This window comes from Girardinichthys multiradiatus, chromosome X (assembly GCF_021462225.1).
Source record: "Girardinichthys multiradiatus isolate DD_20200921_A chromosome X, DD_fGirMul_XY1, whole genome shotgun sequence".
NCBI lineage: Eukaryota > Metazoa > Chordata > Actinopteri > Cyprinodontiformes > Goodeidae > Girardinichthys > Girardinichthys multiradiatus.
This window is the reverse complement of record NC_061817.1, coordinates 17,379,063-17,395,336: the sequence shown is the minus strand read 5'-3', so window position 1 is coordinate 17,395,336 and position 16,274 is coordinate 17,379,063. Positions and strand designations below refer to the sequence as shown.

The 16,274-nt window shown below is 35.7% G+C and overlaps 1 protein-coding gene and 1 long non-coding RNA gene across 2 annotated transcripts in view; both read right to left on the bottom strand.

Annotated features, from left to right (window-relative positions):
* Positions 1 to 13,762, bottom strand: part of LOC124862946 — a 28,748-nt gene extending 14,986 nt beyond the window's left edge. Inside the window, exons 1-2 of the long non-coding RNA XR_007037030.1 lie at positions 13,693 to 13,762; positions 13,363 to 13,451 (exon numbers count right to left, since the gene is read on the bottom strand). This is a non-coding gene — a long non-coding RNA (uncharacterized LOC124862946). The remainder of the gene's footprint in view (positions 1 to 13,362; positions 13,452 to 13,692) is intronic.
* Positions 1 to 16,274, bottom strand: part of LOC124862937 — a 294,054-nt gene that overhangs the window by 207,523 nt on the left and 70,257 nt on the right. The gene's annotated exons all lie outside the window — the stretch shown is intronic.

Genomic DNA, 16,274 nt, shown 5'->3' with positions numbered 1-16,274 from the left:
TCTAGAAGTAGAGTGGGAGGCAGATCCTTTAGTTATCAGGCTCCTCTCCTGTGGAACCAGCTCCCAGTTTTAGTCCGTGAGGCAGACACCCTGTCTACTTTTAAGGCTAGCCTTAAAACTTTCCTTTTTGATAAAGCTTATAGTTAGAGTGGCTTAGGTTATCCTGAGCTATCTTCCTTATTTTTTATCTCCGTCTTCTTCCCTCCCTGTTGGATGGAGTAAGGGGGAGTCAGGTTTAGCCTAAACCGACTCAGTTATGGTTGAGGTGCAAACACACCCTCCATTTCTGCTCCCTGTATGACCCCCTCTGTTTTCCAATGGTTATAATTAATCTGACAGAGAGAGGTATCCCAATCACTGTGGTTTTTAGTATAACAATGGCCTTCAGTGGGCTCTAGATGGACAAACTGTCTACTTTTAAAGCTAGGCTTAAAACTTTCCTTTTTGATAAAGCTTATAGTTAGAGTGGCTTAGGTTATCCTGAGCTATCTCTGTAGTTATGCTGCTATAGGCTTAGGCTGCTGGAGGCTATAATGACCACTTTCACCCTCTTTGCTACATTCTCACACTACTGTCCAATTTTGCATTATTTGCTGTTATTTCAGCTTTTAACCTTGTTTTCTCTCTTTTCTCTTCCTAGAAGCTACACCTGGCCTGACTCTGTGTCTACCTGTGACACCTTTCTGGAGAGGGGCATTGTCCAAGCTTCTGCTGGCAACAACTTAATGCTCACTTTCTACAGATGATCCACTTGGCCCTGTCTTTCAGTGTTTAACCCTTTCTCTGTCCTAGACATGGCGATTGACTGAGCTTTTACTGTAACTAATTATATGTGCTCTCTTTCAGACTCTAACCTTGAAAACTGGCTCAGAGTTTATCTGTTCTTTCTTTCTAGATGAAACAACTAAAGGAATTACATTCATTAACATTTACTTTTCCTTCCAATAGAAAGTACTCCTGGATCAGTGCTTCTTTGTTCTCTTTGTGTCTCTGCTCTGTTCTCTCAAACCCCCAGTCGGTCGTGGCAGATGGCCGCTCACCCTGAGCCTGGTTCTGCTGGAGGTTTCTTCCTGTTAAAAGGGAGTTTTTCCTCTCCACTGTCGCTACATGCATGCTCAGTATGAGGGATTGCTGCAAAGTCAACGCCAGTGACTGTCCACTGTCTCTACATGCTCATCCAGGAGGAGGGAATGCTGCAAGTCTCTGACTGGATGCAATCTGCTGGGTTTTCTTAGATAGAAAAACTTTTTATCCAGTTTGAATAAATAACTGAATCTCACTGCACTGTTCAATGGTTAGGATTAATTGGAATGTATGTACCTGACTTTGTGAAGTGCCTTGAGACAACATGTGTTGTGAATTGGCGCTATATAAATAAACTGAATTGAAATTGAATTGAAATAGATAAATCCTAATTAACTAAACTAAACTAAACTAAACTAAACTAAACTAAACTAAACTAAACTAAACTAAACTAAACTAAGCTAAACTAAACTAAACTAAACTAAACTAAACTAAAGTTTTATTTCGGACCAAAACATTTAAAAAAATCAATGTTTATCCTACACTATTTACCATTTTCACTTGATGCAAAGAATTCAGTAGTGTGAAATAAACGTGTCGATTAATATGCATATATTGTTCTGTAAATTTTGAAAACTTACTTTTAGAAACAAAAATATTTACATATAAACATATTGCATCAGTAAGTCAGTCATTTGTGTTTAAATACATACTGGGAGAAAAAATGTAAACAGTTTTAAAGATATTTTGTATAACAGGATTTTTTGTGGCCTTGCTGTTGCAGAAAATGCTTTTAAATAATTTCAAGGTCTGATGGCGCATTTTGTAGTGGCTTCTTGTTAAAGCTGGTAATGCAGTGAGGACTTTTTGTACAGTGTTTCTACTTTCTGTGTCACTGTGGCTCTTGAGCACAGTATTAAACACCAGAATCATCAGCTGTCAAGCTGTTCTTCTGCAGATACACCTGATTTCTGCTCTTCTCTCTGGAGATGGTGAACCAGCCTTTCACTGACTGAGAGTAGTAGATACTGCCACAGTTATCACTGATAGTAGTGATCCACTCCAGTCCTATTCTTGCTGTCTGTCTGATCAAAGCGTTCCAGTCATTGCTACTGATACCAGAATATGTGAAAATGGGATTTTCCAGGCCTTTTAACCACTGGTTCAGATTGTTTGACCATTAGTACCTGGTGACAGACAAATAGAGCAACTAAACTCTAATCTTATAATCATTTCTTTTAAATTCTATGTATGTTATTATTACCAGCCCAGTTTATTAACAGGATGACAGAAGCAATTACAACCTCAGGTATAATCATTGTAGCAGCCATTGGTTTCTGGTCAGAACATGTGTGAATGATTTGGTGAGTCTCTTAAACTCTGAGACAGATATGCAAAGTTGGAAAAATTTTTTTTTTAGTTTCGATCGACTCCTCCCCAAATACAAAAAAAAGATGTAACCCTAAATTTACACATTTATCCATTAATGATGATTGCTGGGTTTAAAAGATGCCATAAGCGAATCATTAATTTTGAGGTAGAATCACCTTCATTATATTTTTTTCTACCCAAACAATGGAAAAAAATAATTATAATAATTATAATTGCACCCAGCCCATAAACAGGATGCGTTTGCTGAAAATATTAAGAAAATGTACACGATACAAACATAGTCTTCTTTTTCTAATTTTTTTCTTCACATCTTTTTATCAGATTGTGAGGAAGTTTGCTTTGCATGTTGAATGAATGCTAAATGGCCAATATAAATGTAGACGTCGATATTTATTGTCATATATAAGAAAATGACTGAAATAAGTCATAAAACACCATTATGTCTCATAAATAGCACAAGGTTAACCTAATGATATTTGGAAATTTGATGCAAATACTAGTGCCATGTCGTACTGCAGAATGTGTCATTTGTTTTATAACACTTTTAAGGACAGTTCCAAAGGTATTTTCACTTGTATTGTTGCAACAAGATAAAATGCCTCTATATAGTATAATAGTATAATAGATTTAGGGGAAAGAAATGTCTCTGAGTTTATAAGCAGTTTTCTGTTAAACTGTTTACAACACATATCTATTGTTCTCACAATGTTAAACCACAAATGTAATTTGTTCATGTTACTGTACTAGTTAATATTTTGTGATGAAAAAATAAATCATTTGAAAATAAATTTTAAAATCTTCACTGGATTAAACTGCTGAATTTGGTTTAAGTTATTAGTTTTTGTACAGTGTTTCTGCTTTTTTGTGTCACTGTGTCACGGGCACAGTAATAAACCGCAGAATCCTCTGTCTTCAAGCTGTTCATCTGCAGATACACCTGCTGTCTGCTGTTGTCTCTGGAGATGGTGAACCGATTTTTCACTGCCTCGGAGTAGCCACTGCTACCACCAGAACCAATGATCCAGCCAAGCCATTCTGGCCTTTCTCCAGCTGCCTGTCTGATCCAGTGAATGTAAGGAGTGCTGCTGAACCCTGAAAATGTGCAGGTCAGTCTGTGGGATTCTCCTGGCCTTTTAACCGCTGATTCAGACTGGATTAGAGTTTGACCTTCAGTACCTGCAGAAATGGAAACATTTTGTTAATGTAGCCACATGAACATCTTCTTAGTTTCTTTTAACTAAAGGTCCACGTTCTTACCAGTTATAATACAAAGCACAATGAGAAAAACCAAATAAGTTGTTCTGGTCATTGTAAATGTTCCTGGTGTGAGTTCAGTTTGCAGCTTGTTTGTCAGAATGAGTCCCTGAACTTTGCTCTGCAACACATGTGGAGAAATTGACTATCTGTTTTGCATTTGCTCCTCCTCAATCAGTGATGCTGCATGAACATAGCATGGAGTTTGCCCTAACATTTGCTTCCCATGTGATGTGCAATGCGAATTTGCATTTGTCTTACAAGTAAAACATCTTCAATCCATTTTTTGGGAAGCAGCTGCTTTTGTTTTTTGCACAAACATAATACAGACAACATGCTCATTTTCCAACAAAATCAAAGTACTTCTCAAATGTTAAAGCTGCTGTAAATGTGTTACTGATGGTGAAGTATTATTAAAATGATAAAACTTGATAAGAAAAGACCAACGTTTTTTAAATCCAAATAAAACAATAAAAACCATGTTAATAAAACCGTGTTATTTGAGTTTTTTGTAACTTGTGACATCTTTAAATATTTATTTTTTACTATTCCTTCAATCATTACTATATAGGAAAGTCATTCAGAAATACAAATATGAGCTTGTTCCCAGTGGTGATGTCAAATTAAGTAGTTTTTGTGCAACTCTAGTGTGAATGTGAACCCAGAGGCTGTACAGGTCAGTCTGTGGGATTCTCCTGGCCTTTTAACCACTGATTCAGACTGGGTTAGAGTTTGACCATCAGAACCTGCAGAAATAGAAACAGTTTGTTAATGTAGCCACATGCACATCTTCTTAGTTTCTTTTAACTAAAGGTCCACATTCTTACAATTATAATACAAAGCACAATGAGAAAAACAACCAAATAAGTTGTTCTGGTCATTGTAAATGGTGTGAGTTCTGTTTGCAGTTTGTTTGTCAGAATGAGTCCCTGAACTTTGCTCTGCAACACATGTGCAGAAATTGACTGTATCTGTTTTGCATTTGCTCCTCCTCCTCAATCAGTGATGCTGCATGAACATAGCATGGAGTTTGCCCTAATATTTGCTTCAAATATGATGTGAAATGCAAATTTACATTTGTAGGTTTATCTCACAAGTACAATCATTTTTAATTCATATTTTGGGAAGCAGCTGCTTTTGTTTTTTGCACAAACATACTACAGACAACATGCTCATTTTCCAACAAAATCAAAGTACTTCTCAAATGTTAAAGCTGCTGTAAATGTGTTACTGATGGTGAAGTATTATTAAAATGATAAAACTTGATAAGAAAAGACCAACATTTTTTAAATCCAAATAAAACAATAAAAACCATGTTAATAAAACCATGTTATTTGAGTTTTTTGTAACTTGTGACATCTTTAAATATATATATATTTTTTTTACTTTTCCTTCAATTATTACTATACAGGGAAACCATTCAGAAATACAAACATGAGCCCGTTCCCAGTGGTGATGAAAATGCAGGAAGTAGTTTTTGTGCAACTCTAGTGTTTGTGTATACGCCTGTGTGTTGCACAGTAATACACTGCTGTGTCCTCAGTCCTCAGATTGTTGTTCTGCAGATGCTGGAGTCATCTCTGGAGATGGTGAATCTGCCTTGGACAGACTGGGAGTAATAGATATAAGAACTGCCTGTGTGCACAACAGCGACAGATTCCAGTCCTTTTCCAGGAGCCTGTCTGACCCAGTTCATGTGATTGCTGTTGAATGTGCAGTACAGGTCAGCTTGTGAGATTCTCCATATATATATATATATATATATATATATGATTTGGTGGTACAAATAAAAGGAAGCAATATTTACGATCCACACAAATGCCCTGCCAAGCAGATAGTTAACAGCAGCAGTCCTGTCCAGCCCATCATGTTAAACTGTATCTGCATGTTTTCTGCCATGCTCCACAGATAAATACAGATGGAAGACATGTTTTGCATTGACTCTTCCTGAAAAGAGGCCAAAAATTGCAAAATTTCCATGGGTATTATTCCATTGATAACTGTCTTTATTGTGCCTCTTTTTTCTTTTTATTGTGGATATTTTATTTTCAGTAAAGCAATAGTTGTTTAAACAAATGTTTACCTTAGTACTTTCAAATGCAACTAATAAAAAAATATATTTCTGCACTAAGTATGTCTAAGTACATGTCCAGGTAATAGAATAAAAAGAAAAAAAAACACTCCCCACAAATAGAACAATTTCTTAAAAACAAGCTAACATGATATGAAGTGTAATTAATATACTTTAAATAAAACATCTCGACATCGTTTTATACATGATATTTTCATAACACCATCGTATCCTGAAGGTACTAAGTTCAGCTAAATTTGGATTAGAAACTAAAAAAAGCTGGAGCTTTACAGTGAAGGGTCAAATTCACAATTTCTTCATTTATACACATTTACCCCTGTGGTACTGGGGATCAAATTATTTTGAAAGGTAACATTTTGTCTATTTTATATTTTCTCTGTGATCTAAGGATTAAATGATATGTTTTCACACCTTGATGCACAACTGAAGTTAATTTGCTACTCATCAGTGGACTGCACAAATGCTATCCCCCAGGTCACCTGTCATGAGGTGGTTGTGTGGAAGTGATGTTGTGTTAAAGTTACCCCTTTGTACTGACCTAGTGAGAATAATTATGTGGTTAGACTTTTGTTTTAAGGATTGATTTTGGGTCACACTAAAGTCCAACCAAAAAACACCTAACCATTCCAGTTCTCCAATCCAGTGCATACCATACTGAGTTAAATAAAAATCCAGATCCTCTGCAATAAATACTGAGAATTTCCAAGAACTTTTGTGCCACTAAAAGAGAAAACTACTGTTTCAAGATGATACTATATTGTGAGTTTTTTAGTGCTATCATTCAATGACTTGCTGTTTATTAATCAGAAATTTAAAGATATCACAATAATCAAATTATTCCTAACAGGGCAAAATTATTAGCCAGATACTGAAGACAATGTATTCCACACGAAATTTCTCATGGATCATTAGTTGTCCTACAGCACCCCCTCTGTTGGATCAGCAATATCCAGGCTCTGTGGGGTTTATGCCCCAGACTTCTCCAAGTCACATGTTAAAGAAAGCCCTGGACTTTCTCTTTGTGTTACTTTCTGGAAAACAGTTAAGTATCAGTTCCACTACCAACCATATTTAAAAGGAGACAGAAATGGAAGGCATGGCAAATTTATTTGTATACCACATTTCATCAACAATTCAATTCAAAGCGATTTACATGATGCTGCTGTACATTGCAGTGACAAAAAACATTAAAACGTACAGGTCCTTCTCAAAATATTAGCATATTGTGATAAAGTTCATTATTTTCCGTAATGTCATGATGAAAATTTAACATTCATATATTTTAGATTCATTGCACACTAACTGAAATATTTCAGGTCTTTTATTGTCTTAATACAGATGATTTTGGCATACAGCTCATGAAAACCCAAAATTCCTATCTCACAAAATTAGCATATTTCATCCGACCAATAAAAGAAAAGTGTTTTTAATACAAAAAACGTCAACCTTCAAATAATCATGTACAGTTATGCACTCAATACTTGGTCGGGAATCCTTTTGCAGAAATGACTGCTTCATTGCGGCGTGGCATGGAGGCAATCAGCCTGTGGCACTGCTGAGGTCTTATGGAGGCCCAGGATGCTTCGATAGCGGCCTTTAGCTCATCCAGAGTGTTGGGTCTTGAGTCTCTCAACGTTCTCTTCACAATATCCCACAGATTCTCTATGGGGTTCAGGTCAGGAGAGTTGGCAGGCCAATTGAGCACAGTGATACCATGGTCAGTAAACCATTTACCAGTGGTTTTGGCACTGTGAGTAGGTGCCAGGTCGTGCTGAAAAATGAAATCTTCATCTCCATAAAGCTTTTCAGCAGATGGAAGCATGAAGTGCTCCAAAATCTCCTGATAGCTAGCTGCATTGACCCTGCCCTTGATAAAACACAGTGGACCAACACCAGCAGCTGACACGGCACCCCAGACCATCACTGACTGTGGGTATTTGACACTGGACTTCTGGCATTTTGGCATTTCCTTCTCCCCAGTCTTCCTCCAGACCCTGGCACCTTGATTTCCGAATGACATGCAGAATTTGCTTTCATCCGAAAAAAGTACTTTGGACCACTGAGCAACAGTCCAGTGCTGCTTCTCTGTAGCCCAGGTCAGGCGCTTCTGTCACTGTTTCTGGTTCAAAAGTGGCTTGACCTGGGGAATGCGGCACCTGTAGCCCATTTCCTGCACACGCCTGTGCACGGTGGCTCTGGATGTTCCCACTCCAGACTCAGTCCACTGCTTCCGCAGGTCCCCCAAGGTCTGGAATCGGCCCTTCTCCACAATCTTCCTCAGGGTCCGGTCACCTCTTCTCGTTGTGCAGCGTTTTCTGCCACACTTTTTCCTTCCCACAGACTTCCCACTGAGGTGCCTTGATACAGCACTCTGGGAACAGCCTATTCGTTCAGAAATTTCTTTCTGTGTCTTACCCTCTTGCTTGAGGGTGTCAATAGTGGCCTTCTGGACAGCAGTCAGGTCGGCAGTCTTACCCATGATTGGGGTTTTGAGTGATGAACCAGCCTGGGAGTTTTAAAGGCCTCAGGAATCTTTTGCAGGTGTTTAGAGTTAACTGGTTGATTCAGATGATTAGGTTCATAGCTCGTTTAGAGACCCTTTTAATGATATGCTAATTTTGTGAGATAGGAATTTTGGGCTTTCATGAGCTGTATGCCAAAATCATCCGTATTAAGACAATAAAAGACCTGAAATATTTCAGTTAGTGTGCAATGAATCTAAAATATATGAATGTTAAATTTTAATCATGACATTATGGAAAATAATGAACTTTATCACAATATGTTAATATTTTGAGAAGGACCTGTATATGTGGGTGTCTTTCAGTTAACATAAAATTAACACCAAGAAGAAACAAATATTTAAGATTGTAAAATGTCTGTGTGAAAGAAAGAAGCCAAAGCTGAGGTTAACCAAATCATCTCCTGTTGATGTGAAACAGTTTGGTTTCAGTCAGATTTACATCTCCAGCTTTAACTTCCTGTTGCAACATGGTTTCAACTGATGAAACCATTGTGCTGAAAGTGAGACGTGAATTTTACTTTAGCATCTTTGCATCATCTAACTCATATTAAAAGGTATCATGATGCATACAAATACTCATGTACATAATACATATAATATGGTGGTGGGGGTTAATCTATAAATACTGAAAAATGCCTTTTAAAGTTGAGTAAAATTTAAAATAGTAATAATGGCCTGAGGACCAAACCCTAAGGAACTGAACATTCTTTAGGTTTTATAGGAAAAAATATTGAAAAGTGTATCAAAAGTATACACTTGAATAATGAATTAATGACAATTACTTAAATACATGAAGACCATTTGTGAATGTTGTATTGTTGTGTATATTTTCTTGTATCTGATTAAGACATTTTCTATCTGTTTACCATTTAATCTTAAGTGAGATTTACGATAAACCCTAAAGATTTTTTAATATCACTTATAGGTGTTTAGTGTAATTTGTCATGATATATATGTTTTTACTGTCTAAATGTTTAAAATTAAACTTATGCTCAACAAACACTTAATCATAGCTGCAGATTTTTATATATGTCAAACAAGCCAGCAACAGTTTTACCAAATTGGTTCAGAAGATTCAGCGAAGACATCAAACATAAAAAGAAACTCAATTCATGAGAATAAAAACACAGGAAACATAATTAATGGAATAACACAGCTGGACGATGAAATAGAGACTTATCTGATATTGTACTCGTTGCCTTGAAGAAGAACACATTGAAGTAGCTCTGATGGAACGTTTCCATGCAACATGCACACATCACAAAATAGTTAATAAATCAATAAGTCTGTTAAAAAATATTTGAAATTCTCATCCATGACTGTTATGCTAAATAAATACTTAAAATTCAATGATTGAAGTCATTTCTACATAAATGCAAATATATTTGCTGTTTAATCATTCAACACTTTTAAAATTAATCAATTAATCAATTATTAATCAATTATTTTCGGGGGTTTTGATTTATTTTTTAGACAAAGAGTTAGTTATATTTTACTTTGCCTTTTCACATTTATTCTTTGCACTTTACACAAATAAAAGACAAATATATATAAAGTAAACAAAACTAAACTCAACACAGATGTAAAAAATGTACATTTCATTTTGTGTATTTTGGTTTAATTTTTGTGTGTTTAGGCTTGAGTTTAGATCAAAACTTCAACAAATTTAGAATAATTAATATCACATTGCAAATATTTATAATCTCATTCCGTTTATGTTTATTCTCCATGTTATCTGTTCTCAGAAGAGCAGGCCTCTGATGGTGAGGACGGTGCTGAAGGCCAGAGCTTTGGTGAACACCACTCTGATTCCGTTCATCAGCAGCAGGTAGAAGTTCAGCTTGGCTTTTTCTGGAAAGCAGAGAAACAGAGTTAAGACTTGAACACTAACAGCTGACTGCAGGGATCAGTGGTGGACCCAAACTGAGACAAGAAGTGTTCAGACTTACCTGGATAAATGTCCCCACATGCATCATCTGTTAGGAGACAGAAAACACATCAGTCACACAAACATCATGAAAACTCTGACAGACTTTCTGATCATCTGTCTGTGGAAACATGTCTGATGAAAACGATCATTCTCGTTCTCTCTTTAAATGCTCAGCTTTTTTGCTGTTTAGCAGTAGAATGATATTATTTAATAACAGAAACATTTTTCTGCAGATGACAGTTTCAAACTCTCTGAAACAAACAGTTTGCTCAGAACTCTATCAGAACTCTGTGAGTTTGGTACCAGCTTCATTGTTGCCGATCATCCCGTTCATCCCGCAGGAGTAGATGGTTTCGTTCATGAATGTAGCAAAGTAGTAGGTGTTGTTCTTTGACAGAACAGCATCATCAGTGCTCACGTTGACCGGACCACCTTTCACATTCAGAACCACGTCGTCCCCCTTCGGACGGAAATCTGTGACCAGACAGACATTTGGACCGAGCTCGTCTGCTGTCTTCAGGGGGTAGTCAGGACTCTGCAGGGGACTCAGGACGGACAGGGAGGGAGCCACAGAGGAACCCTCTGTACAGGAACAAAGTAAACCAGATCCACATGGTCATCACAGGAAGGAGATGTTGAGAAGAAAGCGAACTAAAGTTTCTCAAACAAGATAAACATTGTTTTATGTTTGTATTGAAATTGTTTTTTTATTATATTTTATTTTGACTAAAGAATTTTAAATTTAAAAATGCAATTTTAATAAACCTTTAAAATGTATGAATATCTGGTATACAGTACAATTACATTATTTTATGTTACTGCAAGAAATTGTTTTAAACCTTTAGAAATTACAATTTAATCTTAAAAAAAATTAAGTTAATTCATTTTGAAAATAAACATTCATCTCACTTCATAAATAGCAGAATACACTGAAAACAGAAGTTTCAAGACCCAAACATTTTACCATGGCTTAAAATATTTCAGCTGATATCTTTTTCAACATTTAAGACCCAGGCTATTTTCTCTGCATATTTTCTAAGAAACTGATTCTGCCATGTTTCTTTTAGAAAAATGCATCATCAGCTGCATTACTCAAAAGCTTTCTCATTTTTTAAGAATTGCTTTTATCTTAAATTTATATTTATACAGGTGTTTTTACAGCTCTTTGTAAGTCTAACATTTTATAAAAATGTATTATTTGTGTAGTAGTTTGTAGGGGGTGAATTTATTCTGCCAGATTACATTTTCCATGAAATAACCTTGGTGCCAGTGAATTTATGAAAAAGGAAACAACGAGAATTAACTTTTAGCTAAGAATTAGTCTTTTCAGTGAAAAACAACAGAAATCCATAAAACTTAAACTGCTCCATTGAATAATCAAATGAATATGATGAGTAAATAGCATATTTTACCATGACAAGACCCAACATGACACAAAAGTTTCTTTACATGCATGAAGCTAGTTGAATTATTAATTTTGCAGGAATTTTCTAAAATGCTATATGCATTCAGGTCAAATACGTATAGACTTATTTTAATAAATTATGCATATTACAAATTTTGTTGTCCATAAACTAAAATGTATTAAAACAGTCAAAGGTTAAAACTACTAATAATAAATGTAATAGTTTAGAATTAGTCAATTTTCTTGGATTTTTGTTGTTTTTGATTTGATTTGATTTTATTTTGTTTACCTGAATTAAGGAATATAGAAGTTCCTAATTTCTATTTCTATTTTGCCCTTTAGGTGAAGTTCCTCTCTTAGTGCCATTTTGCCTTTATCTCATTTTTTAAATTTTCCTAACAGTATGCAGCTGTCCTATTTTATTTATACTTCATATTTACGCTCCTGAACGATGACCATGGATACATTTTACTTTCTGTTACATAGTTTCATCTGGTAAAAATTATGTGGAAAACAGCCAAGTGTTTGTTCACTTCTTTTCAAAAGGCCACAGTGAAGCAGAAGAAGCACACTCAGCAAATTTTTCATGAGCAGATACCATTTTTCCCTCGACTATTACACTTTATAATTACAGATATTTAAAGATTTAAATATTGCTAAATCTTCCTTTTTGCAAAACCTACAAAATATTTTTTTAAAACAGTTTTCTCCTCTGTAATTAAAATGGCATGAAAACCATTAATAAGTCAGTATTAGTGAAGAAAATATATTTTGATGCAACTCGCACATGTATGCAATAAAGTTTCAAGTAACTCACTGATGTTCATTTTCATTTGGTATTACACTGTAATTGGTATTAGTCATGTGTAAAATATTTAACATACTACTTAAGTGCTTTGTCTTTCTTTCATGTCTTTAAAACAATATATTGTCATTTTCTATGCTGTGTTTTGTTTTTTACGATGAAACTGATTGCTTTCATGCATTCTTGCAATTTTTATCATTACTCTACGTTTTTAATTATTTTATTGCATGACTGTTAGATTTTATGTAACTGCAATGCTATTATATTTTACTATGTGTGACAATGTGTAACCTACTTTGAGCTTCGTTTGGAAGGTCCTATACATTATAAATTAAAGTTTACTTAACTGACTTATTTCATCACCATGTTCAGACTTGTATTTCACATTCCATGTGGAAATATAAATCTCTGACCTACATCCTTTAAAGCGGTTTTTTTTTAAAGAATGATTTTGTTGATCTGTGTAACACTTACAACAGACCAAAGTGAAAAAAAAAAAACTGAGCAGATTTTTAAAGCTAACATTGGAAGAAATGATAAAATATTATTTTACAATAAATAAAAAATATTAGCTACAGGTCATTCAATGCAAACCAATCTCTTATTTGGTAAATCTAATGAATCATGTATTCAAACCTGTATCAAATTAGTGCACTATTTATTTGGACCAGATTTCAGCTGTCAACAAGCTCTCTGAGTGAACTGCTTAATACTCTTGGGCAAAATACAAAGTAAATACAATAATAAAGTAAAACTTAAATAATAAATAAATGCAGGATTTATCTTGATGATGGCATATTTCAGGGGTAGGTTCATTTAAACAGTGTGTTTGTCAATGGAACTATAAATAAAACTATAAACCCATATTTCCAGTCACGATTATTTAAAAGAAATCAGCAAAACAACAGGCTTTAAATATTATTTCAGATTTTCTTACCTGGACGAACAGTAACTGTAGTTCCATCTCCCCAGTAGTCAAAAGCTCCATCACAGTGCTACATCTTCACTGACTGCTTGAACAAAAACCTGAAGCACCAAAATAGCAGAAACAAAAACTAGATCAATTTGTGTAAAACACATTACTACAACAAATCTCAATTTACTGATGAGTGTGATATATTTCACTGACCGTTTTGAAATTAACTTTTTGTTAACTCTCAATCAGATTCTAAAATTAAGATGGACTTCAACTTATTTTCTTTGCATAATTAATTTAAACAACTTATTGTTCAGCTGCAAAATTTCAAAGTAGATACACAGTATTTACCTGATGTTCTGCTAATAATTGAGGTTTTCTATCTGATTTTCTCTGCATACTGAAGGATTATTGTCCCTGGGTTTAACTTTGAGGTTTTTGTATGGGTGTGTATCTGTGTGCCACCCCTGTATATCACCGTAAAAAACCCCAATACAAAAACCTACACCACCCTCAGGTGGGAAGATAAAAGCAAAACTAAAAAATATGTAACTGTTAATGAAGTTACAGTCCTCGTTCAAATTTGTTTGTCAATTAAGCATTAAACCTTTGTGTTTTATTCAAAAAAAGTGGAAATTAAATAACGTGCCAATAAAAGACAATAAAGTATTTTTTGTCAGTTCTTTGTTTTTTTTTTTCTACCTATCAAACAAAGGTTGGTGATTTTTGTTCATATTTTAATTCACAATGTTTTTTAAATAAATCAATAAGAATGCATCTTTATATTTGTAATGTTGTGTCATTTTTGTATCATATTAAACTGTTGCTAAGTTCTTTTCTCTATAAATAGCTGCATGTTGTTTGACATTCCCCCTGGTCTGGTTACTGATGTCTAAATATACCCATGTCTATAGTTTTTCCATAAATATGTTGTCAAATATGCAGCATAAAAAATATTTAACAAAACACATGTATGTTTAGAACATTTTTTGTGAATGAACCATGATTTAAGGCATTCACGAGTGTAACCTGAACATATATTAAGTAGGGACAACTAGAGACTTCTGGGAAATTTGAGCTGCAGCGTGAGAAGGTATATCTGGGAAGATTCTCTAAAGATAAGTGCTGAACCTGACAGTGGAAACCTTTGGAGACAGCATCAGACTGGTTGGGGAGGGACATCTAATGGACACTTCTTCTAAACTGCCTCATGTTTTGTCACTTCTCTCAAAAATGTCTGGTTCCCATCTCCTCACCCAGATTGTTCTTTTTTTAACAAATGTACAGGTCCTTCTCAAAATATTAGCATATTGTGATAAAGTTCATTATTTTCCATAATGTCATGATGAAAATTTAACATTCATATATTTTAGATTCATTGCACACTAACTGAAATATTTCAGATCTTTTATTGTCTTAATACGGATGATTTTGGCATACAGCTCATGAAAACCCAAAACTCCTATCTCACAAAATTAGCATATCATTAAAAGGGTCTCTAAACGAGTTATGAACCTAATCATCTGAATCAACGAGTTAACTCTAAACACCTGCAAAAGATTCCTGAGGCCTTTAAAACTCCCAGTCTGGTTCATCACTCAAAACCCCAAGAAAACGCTGCACAACGAGAAGAGGTGACCAGACCCTGAGGAAGATTGTGGAGAAGGGCCGATTCCAGACCTTGGGGGACCTGCGGAAGCAGTGGACTGAGTCTGGAGTAGAAACATCCAGAGCCACCGTGCACAGGCGTGTGCAGGAAATGGGCTACAGGTGCCACATTCCCCAGGTCAAGCCTCTTTTGAACCAGAAACAGCGGCAGAAGCGCCTGACCTGGGCTACAGAGAAGCAGCACTGGACTGTTGCTCAGTGGTCCAAAGTACTTTTTTCGGATGAAAGCAAATTCTGCATGTCATTCGGAAATCAAGGTGCCAGAGTCTGGAGGAAGACTGGGGAGAAGGAAATGCCAAAATGCCAGAAGTCCAGTGTCAAGTACCCACAGTCAGTAATGGTCTGGGGTGCCGTGTCAGCTGCTGGTGTTGGTCCACTGTGTTTTATCAAGGGCAGGGTCAATGCAGCTAGCTATCAGGAGATTTTGGAGCACTTCATGCTTCCATCTGCTGAAAAGCTTTATGGAGATGAAGATTTCATTTTTCAGCACGACCTGGCACCTGCTCACAGTGCCAAAACCACTGGTAAATGGTTTACTGACCATGGTATCACTGTGCTCAATTGGCCTGCCAACTCTCCTGACCTGAACCCCATAGAGAATCTGTGGGATATTGTGAAGAGAACGTTGAGAGACTCAAGACCCAACACTCTGGATGAGCTAAAGGCCGCTATCGAAGCATCCTGGGCCTCCATAAGACCTCAGCAGTGCCACAGGCTGATTGCCTCCATGCCGCACCGCATTGAAGCAGTCATTTCTGCCAAAGGATTCCCGACCAAGTATTGAGTGCATAACTGTACATGATTATTTGAAGGTTGATGTTTTTTGTATAAAAAACACTTTTATTTTATTGGTCGGATGAAATATGCTAATTTTGTGAGATAGGAATGTTGGGTTTTCATGAGCTGTTTGCCAAAATCATCCGTATTAAGACAATAAAAGACCTGAAATATTTCAGTTAGTGTGCAATGAATCTAAAATATATGAATGTTAAATTTTCATCATTATATTATGGAAAATAATTAACTTTATCACAATATGCTAATATTTTGAGAAGGACCTGTATATGTGTCTTCTCTTTGTTGGTTTGTGATAGACTGGAGACCGGTCGAGGGTGTACCCTGCCTCTCGCCCAATGACCACTGGAGATAGGCAGCAGCCTCCCCTGACCCTGATAGGATAAGCAGGTATCGGAAATGTATGGATGAATGGACTTAGAACTTCTAATTAAATTAGTCAATTTACATAATGTAGAAATGTCTTGAAA